Source organism: Urocitellus parryii, unplaced genomic scaffold (assembly GCF_045843805.1).
Source record: "Urocitellus parryii isolate mUroPar1 unplaced genomic scaffold, mUroPar1.hap1 Scaffold_167, whole genome shotgun sequence".
Taxonomy (NCBI): Eukaryota; Metazoa; Chordata; class Mammalia; order Rodentia; family Sciuridae; genus Urocitellus; species Urocitellus parryii.
The window spans coordinates 355,818-373,299 of NW_027552174.1; positions in this window are offsets into that span (position 1 = coordinate 355,818).

A 17,482-nucleotide genomic window follows, 5' to 3' on the forward strand; every position below is an offset into this window, starting at 1 on the left:
AAGCCACCCTCGGCCTAGACCTCAGTTTCCAAAGGCTCCTCTAATGCCTGGCCTTGTAAAATCCCAACACGATTCATGGCAAGAGTTCTCTGAGATCAGTTCCAGAACTGAGTCTCTAATGGCATCACACCAGAGTTCAAGCTGAGGTGGACCCACTCATCTTTTCCAACCACCACACAAAAGACCACTATTCTAACAAAAACACTCCCACGTGGCCCTCATCTTCTTCCATACAGACACGCATCATAACATTCTGGCTGGGGGTTTCCTTAGGGGGAGCAGTCTAAGATGGTGTGCAAAGTAAGCTCTCATGCCCATCATGTGCCAAACGTCATGGTGGCCTGGACACCCTTCCTGAGAAACAGGACAGATAAAATGGGCCTGTAGTTAATACTGCTCTGCTTCTCAAATTCGAGGCCTCCTGCCTGCCAGGGGTAGATTCTTTATGTGTACTGGACTCATGAAAACACCCAAACACCTGTGTGCTAGTTACTGGAGGGCTTGCAACAACTCATTTGACCCAGAGGATCCCTGTTCTTACTTCATCGGGGTCAGGAGCCTCACCAGAGGAAGGCAAGAGACTTCATCCAATATTACACTTCTTTTTCATCCTTTGAGATTTGGATGGACACATGGGATTTTTCTTGAGTTTCCTGGGGTGCTGAGAATGTAATTCACAGCCACACACAGGGCCAAGAGTCTGATTCGGACACAGCTTTTACAAAGCACTTTACCTAAAAGGCACTGATGGGGCCTCTTCATTTCCATTTGAAACTGTTTTCTTGAGGATCCCCAAAGGAGTGCCCTAAGGCAAACACCTCCCTGACATTCAGGGGAACAGAACAATAGGGAGGAAAGAAGCCTGGAGAAAAACTTTCCTTGAATTGAACACTGTGGCACTGACAGCTCCTAATCATGCAACTTGGGTGGCTATCTAAGCAAGCAGGGATTCTCCAGAGAGATCCTTACCAGTCATGCTAATTTTTGACTTTTCTGAGATGCTTGGCGTTCCCATCAGCAATCCAATCCATGGCCATGTCACAGAGCTTGAAGGTGGTAACCCATCTTGGACACAAAAACACGAACCCCTTCAGACAGTGGCCAAAATTCAGGAAGAATACAGGAACTTAGGATCTTGGTAGGTGTTGCCCATCTGCAAGGCAAGCAGCAGTCCATTCATCAATAGGCCATGAGGAGCCCTGCAAAGATTTCCACTAGACAGAAAACATTCACGGCTGCATTCTTCTCTCTACTCTCTTTAACCACAAACCCAGTGGGATCCACTGGCATAGAAAGACACACTAGTTAACAGTCCATTTCAAACCAACCACCACCACCACCAACAACAACAACAACAACAACAAAAACGTTTTTCCTTCATGTTCTCAGAACATGAGACAAAACGCCAAATTGAAACACACACCCACTAAGACACACAAACCACCCCTGTATTTGGTCTGCATCTATCCACCCTGCCCTCTGACTGGTGGGTCAAAATATGTTCCACAGCAGTGGCCTGTCCTGTCTCAGCTCTGGTCTCCTTGGCCATATCTGTGTAGTTGTCAGGAGCCAGCAATGAGCCAACACTTCTTTCTCAGGAAACGCCCCTGTTGAGACCATTCAAGGCATTTGGCTATCAACACATCACCAGGTGCCAAGAAAGAATGACTCTGGCCTTGGTCCAGAAAAACAAGTGAGCCCACTGGGACTGGAACTGCCTCTGGGTGCCTCGACTCCTGGATCCCAAGTTCAGAGAGTTCCATCACCAAGGAAGTGAGGTGAGGTCACTTCCTTCAGGGACGAGAATGACGTCACTGCCTTGGCAACCACTTTGTCCTAACAGTTGTTTCCAAGGGTCCCATGAGATGGAGGCTGCCCCACCTTCCTGTGACATTTTCACAAGTCATAAAGGCCTATAGACCCTAGGAGCCCGGGATCAGGAACCCACCCAGGCCTGGTTGTGTCCATCTTCCCTGCATTGAGAAGAGAGAGGCTGATTCAGCCACAGCCCTTCATCCTGACTGGGTTGTTGGCCATGGAAGATGACTTTAGACCTCACAGGTCCTACCTAGCTGCCTACATTTGCTCCAGGGATCATTTCTGCATCTACCTTTGAGCTTCTCAGCAGATGGAGGATTCCCTACATACCTGTATGGCAAGATCAACTCAGGACCTGCTGTTATGTGAAGATAGATTGAGGGAACAGAGTCTGGTTCAGGGTCATATCAGGTTCGATTGGGTGTAGGAGTCATTCTGCTGGATGGATACGGGTATTGGGCAACTGGGATATTTTAAGAATGTAAGGTGAAATGTAAGTATGATAATAGAAAACTAGGTAAGATCTGAAGCACACAAGGGTGTTGGGCCCTTCATTTGGATACATAGTTTTGAATTATGTTCTCAAGAGGTGAATCCTCTGAATCCATTTACAATGGCATAAGATCTTGTACCTGGGACTACTGAATGGAAAAGAGAACTTCCAGTGAAATTGAGATAGTAGGCAGGATTCCAGGGTAGGGGAAGGAAGAAGAGTGAGTTTAAGATTTGGGCAAAAGGCCCTTTTTGCAATCGAATGAATTTCTATTAGAGTGTAAATGGGAATGTCAGCACACAAGAAGAGTCAGTCACAACAAGGCACTTGGGGAAATAGATATCAATAGGGATGTTAGGAGATGGGGCAAAGTACAAAATGAGTGATAAGATCAGGGATATTTTCAACAGGGGGGATGGTTGAATACACTATCCTAGGAAGAAACAAGTGTATACTGACCATAGGATTGAAATTTGAAAACAATAGGCAACGCAGAAGTAGATGATTTTAGTAATCCATGCTCACATTAAAATTAGGCTTCGGAAAAATCATAAGATAAGTGTGAGTTTTGCATTTTTTGTCCAGAAGATGATGTGATGAAAGGAAGACACGGAGCAGGTGACATGTGTATTCCTCCCACCATTTCTGGGAGCATGTTTTGAAACCCTATCGTTTAGAGTTTGGGGATAAAAATAGGTGTACCCTGGGTCTACGTATATAGAGATGATGCATGAAGACACCATACGGTGAATAAAAAATATAACAGGTTCCTATTTTAAATAATGGATTGAATTGATATTTTAAAAAATACATGCAATCTGGTATTCACATACAAACATCCAGTCCAAGTAGTTATACATCTAGTGGTAATATTAGGGTTACTGTTTATACCAAACTGTGAGTGTTGCTTCGAAAATGTTGATGGAATTCAAAAGTAATGTGTTATAAAGAAATCTCATGAAAGAGCAAGTAAAGCAACATGGAGAAATACATGGGATCTGATACAGGGAGTGAATGTAAGTGAATCATATGCATATCAATTTGTGATTATTGGATGAAATGATACATCCTGGATGTATCATTTCTGAAGAAATAGGAATTTAACAATTTTGAATGAAAATTTACTTCAAAATACACATCATGTCCCATATGAATATACTTTCATGGATGTTCAACTGGGTCACTTACTGTAGAAATATGAGGGTTAGTACTCAACATTCACTGAAGTTCATTTTGAGTATTCAGAAACTAATGTGTATGTCAAGAAAATGAATATTTCTGAGAAATATCTTGTGAATAGTTGATTATCAATCCACCCAGATGGACATGAAAGAATCAAGGTAGTATATGACACATATATTTCATGTTTGCAAATCCATACTATATATTTAATCTATTAAAATGTAATAGTACGTATGCCAATCGAAACTCATAAGGGGATATATATCCATCACACATGTACCCAGAATATTCATTTTCCTCTACATTGTTCCATGGATCAACTTGTTGAAGTATAAGCTCACCACAGCTGGAATTTTCAGTGACCTCAGTGTACTGGGGGGCAGTGATCTCTTCATGAAATTTGTATTTTCCAAAATCAGAGTACTCTCAAGAATATACCTGTGAGGGCAGTAGGATTATATATGTGCATATAAGAGTATACATCGTGACCCAGGCGACAGAGACAGGGAGTCAGGAAGTTACATATTTGTTCATTTTGAAAATTCATGGAGAAATAAAAGGAGAAAAATGTGTGACAGGTTTCATAATATGTATCTCTGATGAAGCAAAAGGCAATTCCAAGTATACACCATGCCTCCTATCAAATGCCTCTACTTCTATTCCTTTAGATTATTTTTATCGATGTTACGATAAGTAGTCAGACTCTAGTAGGCTATGGGTTAGTGTCAGAGATTCAATATTTCAAATGGCAAAACGGAAAATGAGTCTAATATATATGCGAACACGTGCCACATAACAATCTTCCACTGCCATCCACCACAATGCCTTGACATTACTATCACCCCAAATAAGACACAGTGAGAGGAGAAGAGGAAAAAAATCTGGGAATACATATCTGGAATTGGAAATTCTGAGGAGCTCACAAACTCGGGTGTGGCAGAAGAGATCCCAAAAGTAGGGGACAGGGTAAACATTCCACAAACATGGAACTTTGCTGGCCTAATGACTTCTTGACTATCTGCCTCTGACCTCTGTGCACTAGAAATAGAGCTTTGTGCTTTAGCTTCCTTTGCAGTGAGACCAGGAAAGCTTGGTCTCAGTCTATGTGAACAGGAGGACATGCTTTCATATTTTCCAATGCGAACAGGAGGCAGCAGAGCTGAATCCTCTCTTTGTAGGTAACTGTGGCCATTGGGGTATGAGTGTCTCCCTGGGTGGATTGTGAAGCCTTTGGCTCACCCTCCAGTTTTCATGGCATTTCTTGCAGCTTCCCTGGAAATTTGGTGTTTGTTTTTGAAATACATAAAGGTCAACCGGGACACAGTGCTGGAGGGAGCTCCGTCACGTGGGGTGAGTCAGGGTCTGAAGGAAAAAACACAAACCGGGCTGCTACCCCATATATCTTTCCCACTTGAGCGTAGCCACTTGATTCTGAGCATCGCACCAGATCCTCTCCCCACAACAACATGCCTTTATATTTTAGGGTCTGCTGGCTGCACCTTGTCAGTCACATGTCATTGGGAAGCCAATGACAGAACCACAGGGGCTCACCACAGATGTTGGTCACACACCTGCACTCCATTGCTCCAGGCCCAGTTCCCTGCTGGCTCCTACTCACTGGCATCTCTGTTCTTCACCATGATCATGAATTCCACTCAGTCAAAAAGGGCACTGGCCGGTTCAGTCATGGTGAGCAACAGGAGATCTAAAGGTTCTCCAGGGATTTCTGGTCATGGGATTCTCAAAACCTTCATGTTATTGGCCTAGCCATATTTCAAGAATGAAGAAGGTGGCACTGTGGGTTTTGATTCATTCGGGAGCCATTGAGGGTCGAGGAATCTCCTTTCGGTAAAAGCTCTGGAGATCGCATGCAGGCAAGGCTTTTCAAGGAGTGGCGAAAGGTCACAGGGATCCAGGCCCATTGGGGGTCTAAAATAAGAGGTCCATGTGAGTGTTGGCTCTCAACTATAGCTGAAAAGGCTTTAACAGCAAACTCATGTGAAATCCTGGCTGAGATTCCCAGTGCTGTGGAGAAAGCCACCCTCGGCCTAGACCTCAGTTTCCAAAGGCTCCTCTAATGCCTGGCCTTGTAAAATCCCAACACGATTCATGGCAAGAGTTCTCTGAGATCAGTTCCAGAACTGAGTCTCTAATGGCATCACACCAGAGTTCAAGCTGAGGTGGACCCACTCATCTTTTCCAACCACCACACAAAAGACCACTATTCTAACAAAAACACTCCCACGTGGCCCTCATCTTCTTCCATACAGACACGCATCATAACATTCTGGCTGGGGGTTTCCTTAGGGGGAGCAGTCTAAGATGGTGTGCAAAGTAAGCTCTCATGCCCATCATGTGCCAAACGTCATGGTGGCCTGGACACCCTTCCTGAGAAACAGGATAGATAAAATGGGCCTGTAGTTAATACTGCTCTGCTTCTCAAATTCGAGGCCTCCTGCCTGCCAGGGGTAGATTCTTTATGTGTACTGGACTCATGAAAACACCCAAACACCTGTGTGCTAGTTACTGGAGGGCTTGCAACAACTCATTTGACCCAGAGGATCCCTGTTCTTACTTCATCGGGGTCAGGAGCCTCACCAGAGGAAGGCAAGAGACTTCATCCAATATTACACTTCTTTTTCATCCTTTGAGATTTGGATGGACACATGGGATTTTTCTTGAGTTTCCTGGGGTGCTGAGAATGTAATTCACAGCCACACACAGGGCCAAGAGTCTGATTCGGACACAGCTTTTACAAAGCACTTTACCTAAAAGGCACTGATGGGGCCTCTTCATTTCCATTTGAAACTGTTTTCTTGAGGATCCCCAAAGGAGTGCCCTAAGGCAAACACCTCCCTGACATTCAGGGGAACAGAACAATAGGGAGGAAAGAAGCCTGGAGAAAAACTTTCCTTGAATTGAACACTGTGGCACTGACAGCTCCTAATCATGCAACTTGGGTGGCTATCTAAGCAAGCAGGGATTCTCCAGAGAGATCCTTACCAGTCATGCTAATTTTTGACTTTTCTGAGATGCTTGGCGTTCCCATCAGCAATCCAATCCATGGCCATGTCACAGAGCTTGAAGGTGGTAACCCATCTTGGACACAAAAACACGAACCCCTTCAGACAGTGGCCAAAATTCAGGAAGAATACAGGAACTTAGGATCTTGGTAGGTGTTGCCCATCTGCAAGGCAAGCAGCAGTCCATTCATCAATAGGCCATGAGGAGCCCTGCAAAGATTTCCACTAGACAGAAAACATTCACGGCTGCATTCTTCTCTCTACTCTCTTTAACCACAAACCCAGTGGGATCCACTGGCATAGAAAGACACACTAGTTAACAGTCCATTTCAAACCAACCACCACCACCACCACCAACAACAACAACAACAACAAAAACGTTTTTCCTTCATGTTCTCAGAACATGAGACAAAACGCCAAATTGAAACACACACCCACTAAGACACACAAACCACCCCTGTATTTGGTCTGCATCTATCCACCCTGCCCTCTGACTGGTGGGTCAAAATATGTTCCACAGCAGTGGCCTGTCCTGTCTCAGCTCTGGTCTCCTTGGCCATATCTGTGTAGTTGTCAGGAGCCAGCAATGAGCCAACACTTCTTTCTCAGGAAACGCCCCTGTTGAGACCATTCAAGGCATTTGGCTATCAACACATCACCAGGTGCCAAGAAAGAATGACTCTGGCCTTGGTCCAGAAAAACAAGTGAGCCCACTGGGACTGGAACTGCCTCTGGGTGCCTCGACTCCTGGATCCCAAGTTCAGAGAGTTCCATCACCAAGGAAGTGAGGTGAGGTCACTTCCTTCAGGGACGAGAATGACGTCACTGCCTTGGCAACCACTTTGTCCTAACAGTTGTTTCCAAGGGTCCCATGAGATGGAGGCTGCCCCACCTTCCTGTGACATTTTCACAAGTCATAAAGGCCTATATACCCTAGGAGCCCGGGATCAGGAACCCACCCAGGCCTGGTTGTGTCCATCTTCCCTGCATTGAGAAGAGAGAGGCTGATTCAGCCACAGCCCTTCATCCTGACTGGGTTGTTGGCCATGGAAGATGACTTTAGACCTCACAGGTCCTACCTAGCTGCCTACATTTGCTCCAGGGATCATTTCTGCATCTACCTTTGAGCTTCTCAGCAGATGGAGGATTCCCTACATACCTGTATGGCAAGATCAACTCAGGACCTGCTGTTATGTGAAGATAGATTGAGGGAACAGAGTCTGGTTCAGGGTCATATCAGGTTCGATTGGGTGTAGGAGTCATTCTGCTGGATGGATACGGGTATTGGGCAACTGGGATATTTTAAGAATGTAAGGTGAAATGTAAGTATGATAATAGAAAACTAGGTAAGATCTGAAGCACACAAGGGTGTTGGGCCCTTCATTTGGATACATAGTTTTGAATTATGTTCTCAAGAGGTGAATCCTCTGAATCCATTTACAATGGCATAAGATCTTGTACCTGGGACTACTGAATGGAAAAGAGAACTTCCAGTGAAATTGAGATAGTAGGCAGGATTCCAGGGTAGGGGAAGGAAGAAGAGTGAGTTTAAGATTTGGGCAAAAGGCCCTTTTTGCAATCGAATGAATTTCTATTAGAGTGTAAATGGGAATGTCAGCACACAAGAAGAGTCAGTCACAACAAGGCACTTGGGGAAATAGATATCAATAGGGATGTTAGGAGATGGGGCAAAGTACAAAATGAGTGATAAGATCAGGGATATTTTCAACAGGGGGGATGGTTGAATACACTATCCTAGGAAGAAACAAGTGTATACTGACCATAGGATTGAAATTTGAAAACAATAGGCAACGCAGAAGTAGATGATTTTAGTAATCCATGCTCACATTAAAATTAGGCTTCGGAAAAATCATAAGATAAGTGTGAGTTTTGCATTTTTTGTCCAGAAGATGATGTGATGAAAGGAAGACACGGAGCAGGTGACATGTGTATTCCTCCCACCATTTCTGGGAGCATGTTTTGAAACCCTATCGTTTAGAGTTTGGGGATAAAAATAGGTGTACCCTGGGTCTACGTATATAGAGATGATGCATGAAGACACCATACGGTGAATAAAAAATATAACAGGTTCCTATTTTAAATAATGGATTGAATTGATATTTTAAAAAATACATGCAATCTGGTATTCACATACAAACATCCAGTCCAAGTAGTTATACATCTAGTGGTAATATTAGGGTTACTGTTTATACCAAACTGTGAGTGTTGCTTCGAAAATGTTGATGGAATTCAAAAGTAATGTGTTATAAAGAAATCTCATGAAAGAGCAAGTAAAGCAACATGGAGAAATACATGGGATCTGATACAGGGAGTGAATGTAAGTGAATCATATGCATATCAATTTGTGATTATTGGATGAAATGATACATCCTGGATGTATCATTTCTGAAGAAATAGGAATTTAACAATTTTGAATGAAAATTTACTTCAAAATACACATCATGTCCCATATGAATATACTTTCATGGATGTTCAACTGGGTCACTTACTGTAGAAATATGAGGGTTAGTACTCAACATTCACTGAAGTTCATTTTGAGTATTCAGAAACTAATGTGTATGTCAAGAAAATGAATATTTCTGAGAAATATCTTGTGAATAGTTGATTATCAATCCACCCAGATGGACATGAAAGAATCAAGGTAGTATATGACACATATATTTCATGTTTGCAAATCCATACTATATATTTAATCTATTAAAATGTAATAGTACGTATGCCAATCGAAACTCATAAGGGGATATATATCCATCACACATGTACCCAGAATATTCATTTTCCTCTACATTGTTCCATGGATCAACTTGTTGAAGTATAAGCTCACCACAGCTGGAATTTTCAGTGACCTCAGTGTACTGGGGGGCAGTGATCTCTTCATGAAATTTGTATTTTCCAAAATCAGAGTACTCTCAAGAATATACCTGTGAGGGCAGTAGGATTATATATGTGCATATAAGAGTATACATCGTGACCCAGGCGACAGAGACAGGGAGTCAGGAAGTTACATATTTGTTCATTTTGAAAATTCATGGAGAAATAAAAGGAGAAAAATGTGTGACAGGTTTCATAATATGTATCTCTGATGAAGCAAAAGGCAATTCCAAGTATACACCATGCCTCCTATCAAATGCCTCTACTTCTATTCCTTTAGATTATTTTTATCGATGTTACGATAAGTAGTCAGACTCTAGTAGGCTATGGGTTAGTGTCAGAGATTCAATATTTCAAATGGCAAAACGGAAAATGAGTCTAATATATATGCGAACACGTGCCACATAACAATCTTCCACTGCCATCCACCACAATGCCTTGACATTACTATCACCCCAAATAAGACACAGTGAGAGGAGAAGAGGAAAAAAATCTGGGAATACATATCTGGAATTGGAAATTCTGAGGAGCTCACAAACTCGGGTGTGGCAGAAGAGATCCCAAAAGTAGGGGACAGGGTAAACATTCCACAAACATGGAACTTTGCTGGCCTAATGACTTCTTGACTATCTGCCTCTGACCTCTGTGCACTAGAAATAGAGCTTTGTGCTTTAGCTTCCTTTGCAGTGAGACCAGGAAAGCTTGGTCTCAGTCTATGTGAACAGGAGGACATGCTTTCATATTTTCCAATGCGAACAGGAGGCAGCAGAGCTGAATCCTCTCTTTGTAGGTAACTGTGGCCATTGGGGTATGAGTGTCTCCCTGGGTGGATTGTGAAGCCTTTGGCTCACCCTCCAGTTTTCATGGCATTTCTTGCAGCTTCCCTGGAAATTTGGTGTTTGTTTTTGAAATACATAAAGGTCAACCGGGACACAGTGCTGGAGGGAGCTCCGTCACGTGGGGTGAGTCAGGGTCTGAAGGAAAAAACACAAACCGGGCTGCTACCCCATATATCTTTCCCACTTGAGCGTAGCCACTTGATTCTGAGCATCGCACCAGATCCTCTCCCCACAACAACATGCCTTTATATTTTAGGGTCTGCTGGCTGCACCTTGTCAGTCACATGTCATTGGGAAGCCAATGACAGAACCACAGGGGCTCACCACAGATGTTGGTCACACACCTGCACTCCATTGCTCCAGGCCCAGTTCCCTGCTGGCTCCTACTCACTGGCATCTCTGTTCTTCACCATGATCATGAATTCCACTCAGTCAAAAAGGGCACTGGCCGGTTCAGTCATGGTGAGCAACAGGAGATCTAAAGGTTCTCCAGGGATTTCTGGTCATGGGATTCTCAAAACCTTCATGTTATTGGCCTAGCCATATTTCAAGAATGAAGAAGGTGGCACTGTGGGTTTTGATTCATTCGGGAGCCATTGAGGGTCGAGGAATCTCCTTTCGGTAAAAGCTCTGGAGATCGCATGCAGGCAAGGCTTTTCAAGGAGTGGCGAAAGGTCACAGGGATCCAGGCCCATTGGGGGTCTAAAATAAGAGGTCCATGTGAGTGTTGGCTCTCAACTATAGCTGAAAAGGCTTTAACAGCAAACTCATGTGAAATCCTGGCTGAGATTCCCAGTGCTGTGGAGAAAGCCACCCTCGGCCTAGACCTCAGTTTCCAAAGGCTCCTCTAATGCCTGGCCTTGTAAAATCCCAACACGATTCATGGCAAGAGTTCTCTGAGATCAGTTCCAGAACTGAGTCTCTAATGGCATCACACCAGAGTTCAAGCTGAGGTGGACCCACTCATCTTTTCCAACCACCACACAAAAGACCACTATTCTAACAAAAACACTCCCACGTGGCCCTCATCTTCTTCCATACAGACACGCATCATAACATTCTGGCTGGGGGTTTCCTTAGGGGGAGCAGTCTAAGATGGTGTGCAAAGTAAGCTCTCATGCCCATCATGTGCCAAACGTCATGGTGGCCTGGACACCCTTCCTGAGAAACAGGATAGATAAAATGGGCCTGTAGTTAATACTGCTCTGCTTCTCAAATTCGAGGCCTCCTGCCTGCCAGGGGTAGATTCTTTATGTGTACTGGACTCATGAAAACACCCAAACACCTGTGTGCTAGTTACTGGAGGGCTTGCAACAACTCATTTGACCCAGAGGATCCCTGTTCTTACTTCATCGGGGTCAGGAGCCTCACCAGAGGAAGGCAAGAGACTTCATCCAATATTACACTTCTTTTTCATCCTTTGAGATTTGGATGGACACATGGGATTTTTCTTGAGTTTCCTGGGGTGCTGAGAATGTAATTCACAGCCACACACAGGGCCAAGAGTCTGATTCGGACACAGCTTTTACAAAGCACTTTACCTAAAAGGCACTGATGGGGCCTCTTCATTTCCATTTGAAACTGTTTTCTTGAGGATCCCCAAAGGAGTGCCCTAAGGCAAACACCTCCCTGACATTCAGGGGAACAGAACAATAGGGAGGAAAGAAGCCTGGAGAAAAACTTTCCTTGAATTGAACACTGTGGCACTGACAGCTCCTAATCATGCAACTTGGGTGGCTATCTAAGCAAGCAGGGATTCTCCAGAGAGATCCTTACCAGTCATGCTAATTTTTGACTTTTCTGAGATGCTTGGCGTTCCCATCAGCAATCCAATCCATGGCCATGTCACAGAGCTTGAAGGTGGTAACCCATCTTGGACACAAAAACACGAACCCCTTCAGACAGTGGCCAAAATTCAGGAAGAATACAGGAACTTAGGATCTTGGTAGGTGTTGCCCATCTGCAAGGCAAGCAGCAGTCCATTCATCAATAGGCCATGAGGAGCCCTGCAAAGATTTCCACTAGACAGAAAACATTCACGGCTGCATTCTTCTCTCTACTCTCTTTAACCACAAACCCAGTGGGATCCACTGGCATAGAAAGACACACTAGTTAACAGTCCATTTCAAACCAACCACCACCACCACCACCAACAACAACAACAACAACAAAAACGTTTTTCCTTCATGTTCTCAGAACATGAGACAAAACGCCAAATTGAAACACACACCCACTAAGACACACAAACCACCCCTGTATTTGGTCTGCATCTATCCACCCTGCCCTCTGACTGGTGGGTCAAAATATGTTCCACAGCAGTGGCCTGTCCTGTCTCAGCTCTGGTCTCCTTGGCCATATCTGTGTAGTTGTCAGGAGCCAGCAATGAGCCAACACTTCTTTCTCAGGAAACGCCCCTGTTGAGACCATTCAAGGCATTTGGCTATCAACACATCACCAGGTGCCAAGAAAGAATGACTCTGGCCTTGGTCCAGAAAAACAAGTGAGCCCACTGGGACTGGAACTGCCTCTGGGTGCCTCGACTCCTGGATCCCAAGTTCAGAGAGTTCCATCACCAAGGAAGTGAGGTGAGGTCACTTCCTTCAGGGACGAGAATGACGTCACTGCCTTGGCAACCACTTTGTCCTAACAGTTGTTTCCAAGGGTCCCATGAGATGGAGGCTGCCCCACCTTCCTGTGACATTTTCACAAGTCATAAAGGCCTATATACCCTAGGAGCCCGGGATCAGGAACCCACCCAGGCCTGGTTGTGTCCATCTTCCCTGCATTGAGAAGAGAGAGGCTGATTCAGCCACAGCCCTTCATCCTGACTGGGTTGTTGGCCATGGAAGATGACTTTAGACCTCACAGGTCCTACCTAGCTGCCTACATTTGCTCCAGGGATCATTTCTGCATCTACCTTTGAGCTTCTCAGCAGATGGAGGATTCCCTACATACCTGTATGGCAAGATCAACTCAGGACCTGCTGTTATGTGAAGATAGATTGAGGGAACAGAGTCTGGTTCAGGGTCATATCAGGTTCGATTGGGTGTAGGAGTCATTCTGCTGGATGGATACGGGTATTGGGCAACTGGGATATTTTAAGAATGTAAGGTGAAATGTAAGTATGATAATAGAAAACTAGGTAAGATCTGAAGCACACAAGGGTGTTGGGCCCTTCATTTGGATACATAGTTTTGAATTATGTTCTCAAGAGGTGAATCCTCTGAATCCATTTACAATGGCATAAGATCTTGTACCTGGGACTACTGAATGGAAAAGAGAACTTCCAGTGAAATTGAGATAGTAGGCAGGATTCCAGGGTAGGGGAAGGAAGAAGAGTGAGTTTAAGATTTGGGCAAAAGGCCCTTTTTGCAATCGAATGAATTTCTATTAGAGTGTAAATGGGAATGTCAGCACACAAGAAGAGTCAGTCACAACAAGGCACTTGGGGAAATAGATATCAATAGGGATGTTAGGAGATGGGGCAAAGTACAAAATGAGTGATAAGATCAGGGATATTTTCAACAGGGGGGATGGTTGAATACACTATCCTAGGAAGAAACAAGTGTATACTGACCATAGGATTGAAATTTGAAAACAATAGGCAACGCAGAAGTAGATGATTTTAGTAATCCATGCTCACATTAAAATTAGGCTTCGGAAAAATCATAAGATAAGTGTGAGTTTTGCATTTTTTGTCCAGAAGATGATGTGATGAAAGGAAGACACGGAGCAGGTGACATGTGTATTCCTCCCACCATTTCTGGGAGCATGTTTTGAAACCCTATCGTTTAGAGTTTGGGGATAAAAATAGGTGTACCCTGGGTCTACGTATATAGAGATGATGCATGAAGACACCATACGGTGAATAAAAAATATAACAGGTTCCTATTTTAAATAATGGATTGAATTGATATTTTAAAAAATACATGCAATCTGGTATTCACATACAAACATCCAGTCCAAGTAGTTATACATCTAGTGGTAATATTAGGGTTACTGTTTATACCAAACTGTGAGTGTTGCTTCGAAAATGTTGATGGAATTCAAAAGTAATGTGTTATAAAGAAATCTCATGAAAGAGCAAGTAAAGCAACATGGAGAAATACATGGGATCTGATACAGGGAGTGAATGTAAGTGAATCATATGCATATCAATTTGTGATTATTGGATGAAATGATACATCCTGGATGTATCATTTCTGAAGAAATAGGAATTTAACAATTTTGAATGAAAATTTACTTCAAAATACACATCATGTCCCATATGAATATACTTTCATGGATGTTCAACTGGGTCACTTACTGTAGAAATATGAGGGTTAGTACTCAACATTCACTGAAGTTCATTTTGAGTATTCAGAAACTAATGTGTATGTCAAGAAAATGAATATTTCTGAGAAATATCTTGTGAATAGTTGATTATCAATCCACCCAGATGGACATGAAAGAATCAAGGTAGTATATGACACATATATTTCATGTTTGCAAATCCATACTATATATTTAATCTATTAAAATGTAATAGTACGTATGCCAATCGAAACTCATAAGGGGATATATATCCATCACACATGTACCCAGAATATTCATTTTCCTCTACATTGTTCCATGGATCAACTTGTTGAAGTATAAGCTCACCACAGCTGGAATTTTCAGTGACCTCAGTGTACTGGGGGGCAGTGATCTCTTCATGAAATTTGTATTTTCCAAAATCAGAGTACTCTCAAGAATATACCTGTGAGGGCAGTAGGATTATATATGTGCATATAAGAGTATACATCGTGACCCAGGCGACAGAGACAGGGAGTCAGGAAGTTACATATTTGTTCATTTTGAAAATTCATGGAGAAATAAAAGGAGAAAAATGTGTGACAGGTTTCATAATATGTATCTCTGATGAAGCAAAAGGCAATTCCAAGTATACACCATGCCTCCTATCAAATGCCTCTACTTCTATTCCTTTAGATTATTTTTATCGATGTTACGATAAGTAGTCAGACTCTAGTAGGCTATGGGTTAGTGTCAGAGATTCAATATTTCAAATGGCAAAACGGAAAATGAGTCTAATATATATGCGAACACGTGCCACATAACAATCTTCCACTGCCATCCACCACAATGCCTTGACATTACTATCACCCCAAATAAGACACAGTGAGAGGAGAAGAGGAAAAAAATCTGGGAATACATATCTGGAATTGGAAATTCTGAGGAGCTCACAAACTCGGGTGTGGCAGAAGAGATCCCAAAAGTAGGGGACAGGGTAAACATTCCACAAACATGGAACTTTGCTGGCCTAATGACTTCTTGACTATCTGCCTCTGACCTCTGTGCACTAGAAATAGAGCTTTGTGCTTTAGCTTCCTTTGCAGTGAGACCAGGAAAGCTTGGTCTCAGTCTATGTGAACAGGAGGACATGCTTTCATATTTTCCAATGCGAACAGGAGGCAGCAGAGCTGAATCCTCTCTTTGTAGGTAACTGTGGCCATTGGGGTATGAGTGTCTCCCTGGGTGGATTGTGAAGCCTTTGGCTCACCCTCCAGTTTTCATGGCATTTCTTGCAGCTTCCCTGGAAATTTGGTGTTTGTTTTTGAAATACATAAAGGTCAACCGGGACACAGTGCTGGAGGGAGCTCCGTCACGTGGGGTGAGTCAGGGTCTGAAGGAAAAAACACAAACCGGGCTGCTACCCCATATATCTTTCCCACTTGAGCGTAGCCACTTGATTCTGAGCATCGCACCAGATCCTCTCCCCACAACAACATGCCTTTATATTTTAGGGTCTGCTGGCTGCACCTTGTCAGTCACATGTCATTGGGAAGCCAATGACAGAACCACAGGGGCTCACCACAGATGTTGGTCACACACCTGCACTCCATTGCTCCAGGCCCAGTTCCCTGCTGGCTCCTACTCACTGGCATCTCTGTTCTTCACCATGATCATGAATTCCACTCAGTCAAAAAGGGCACTGGCCGGTTCAGTCATGGTGAGCAACAGGAGATCTAAAGGTTCTCCAGGGATTTCTGGTCATGGGATTCTCAAAACCTTCATGTTATTGGCCTAGCCATATTTCAAGAATGAAGAAGGTGGCACTGTGGGTTTTGATTCATTCGGGAGCCATTGAGGGTCGAGGAATCTCCTTTCGGTAAAAGCTCTGGAGATCGCATGCAGGCAAGGCTTTTCAAGGAGTGGCGAAAGGTCACAGGGATCCAGGCCCATTGGGGGTCTAAAATAAGAGGTCCATGTGAGTGTTGGCTCTCAACTATAGCTGAAAAGGCTTTAACAGCAAACTCATGTGAAATCCTGGCTGAGATTCCCAGTGCTGTGGAGAAAGCCACCCTCGGCCTAGACCTCAGTTTCCAAAGGCTCCTCTAATGCCTGGCCTTGTAAAATCCCAACACGATTCATGGCAAGAGTTCTCTGAGATCAGTTCCAGAACTGAGTCTCTAATGGCATCACACCAGAGTTCAAGCTGAGGTGGACCCACTCATCTTTTCCAACCACCACACAAAAGACCACTATTCTAACAAAAACACTCCCACGTGGCCCTCATCTTCTTCCATACAGACACGCATCATAACATTCTGGCTGGGGGTTTCCTTAGGGGGAGCAGTCTAAGATGGTGTGCAAAGTAAGCTCTCATGCCCATCATGTGCCAAACGTCATGGTGGCCTGGACACCCTTCCTGAGAAACAGGATAGATAAAATGGGCCTGTAGTTAATACTGCTCTGCTTCTCAAATTCGAGGCCTCCTGCCTGCCAGGGGTAGATTCTTTATGTGTACTGGACTCATGAAAACACCCAAACACCTGTGTGCTAGTTACTGGAGGGCTTGCAACAACTCATTTGACCCAGAGGATCCCTGTTCTTACTTCATCGGGGTCAGGAGCCTCACCAGAGGAAGGCAAGAGACTTCATCCAATATTACACTTCTTTTTCATCCTTTGAGATTTGGATGGACACATGGGATTTTTCTTGAGTTTCCTGGGGTGCTGAGAATGTAATTCACAGCCACACACAGGGCCAAGAGTCTGATTCGGACACAGCTTTTACAAAGCACTTTACCTAAAAGGCACTGATGGGGCCTCTTCATTTCCATTTGAAACTGTTTTCTTGAGGATCCCCAAAGGAGTGCCCTAAGGCAAACACCTCCCTGACATTCAGGGGAACAGAACAATAGGGAGGAAAGAAGCCTGGAGAAAAACTTTCCTTGAATTGAACACTGTGGCACT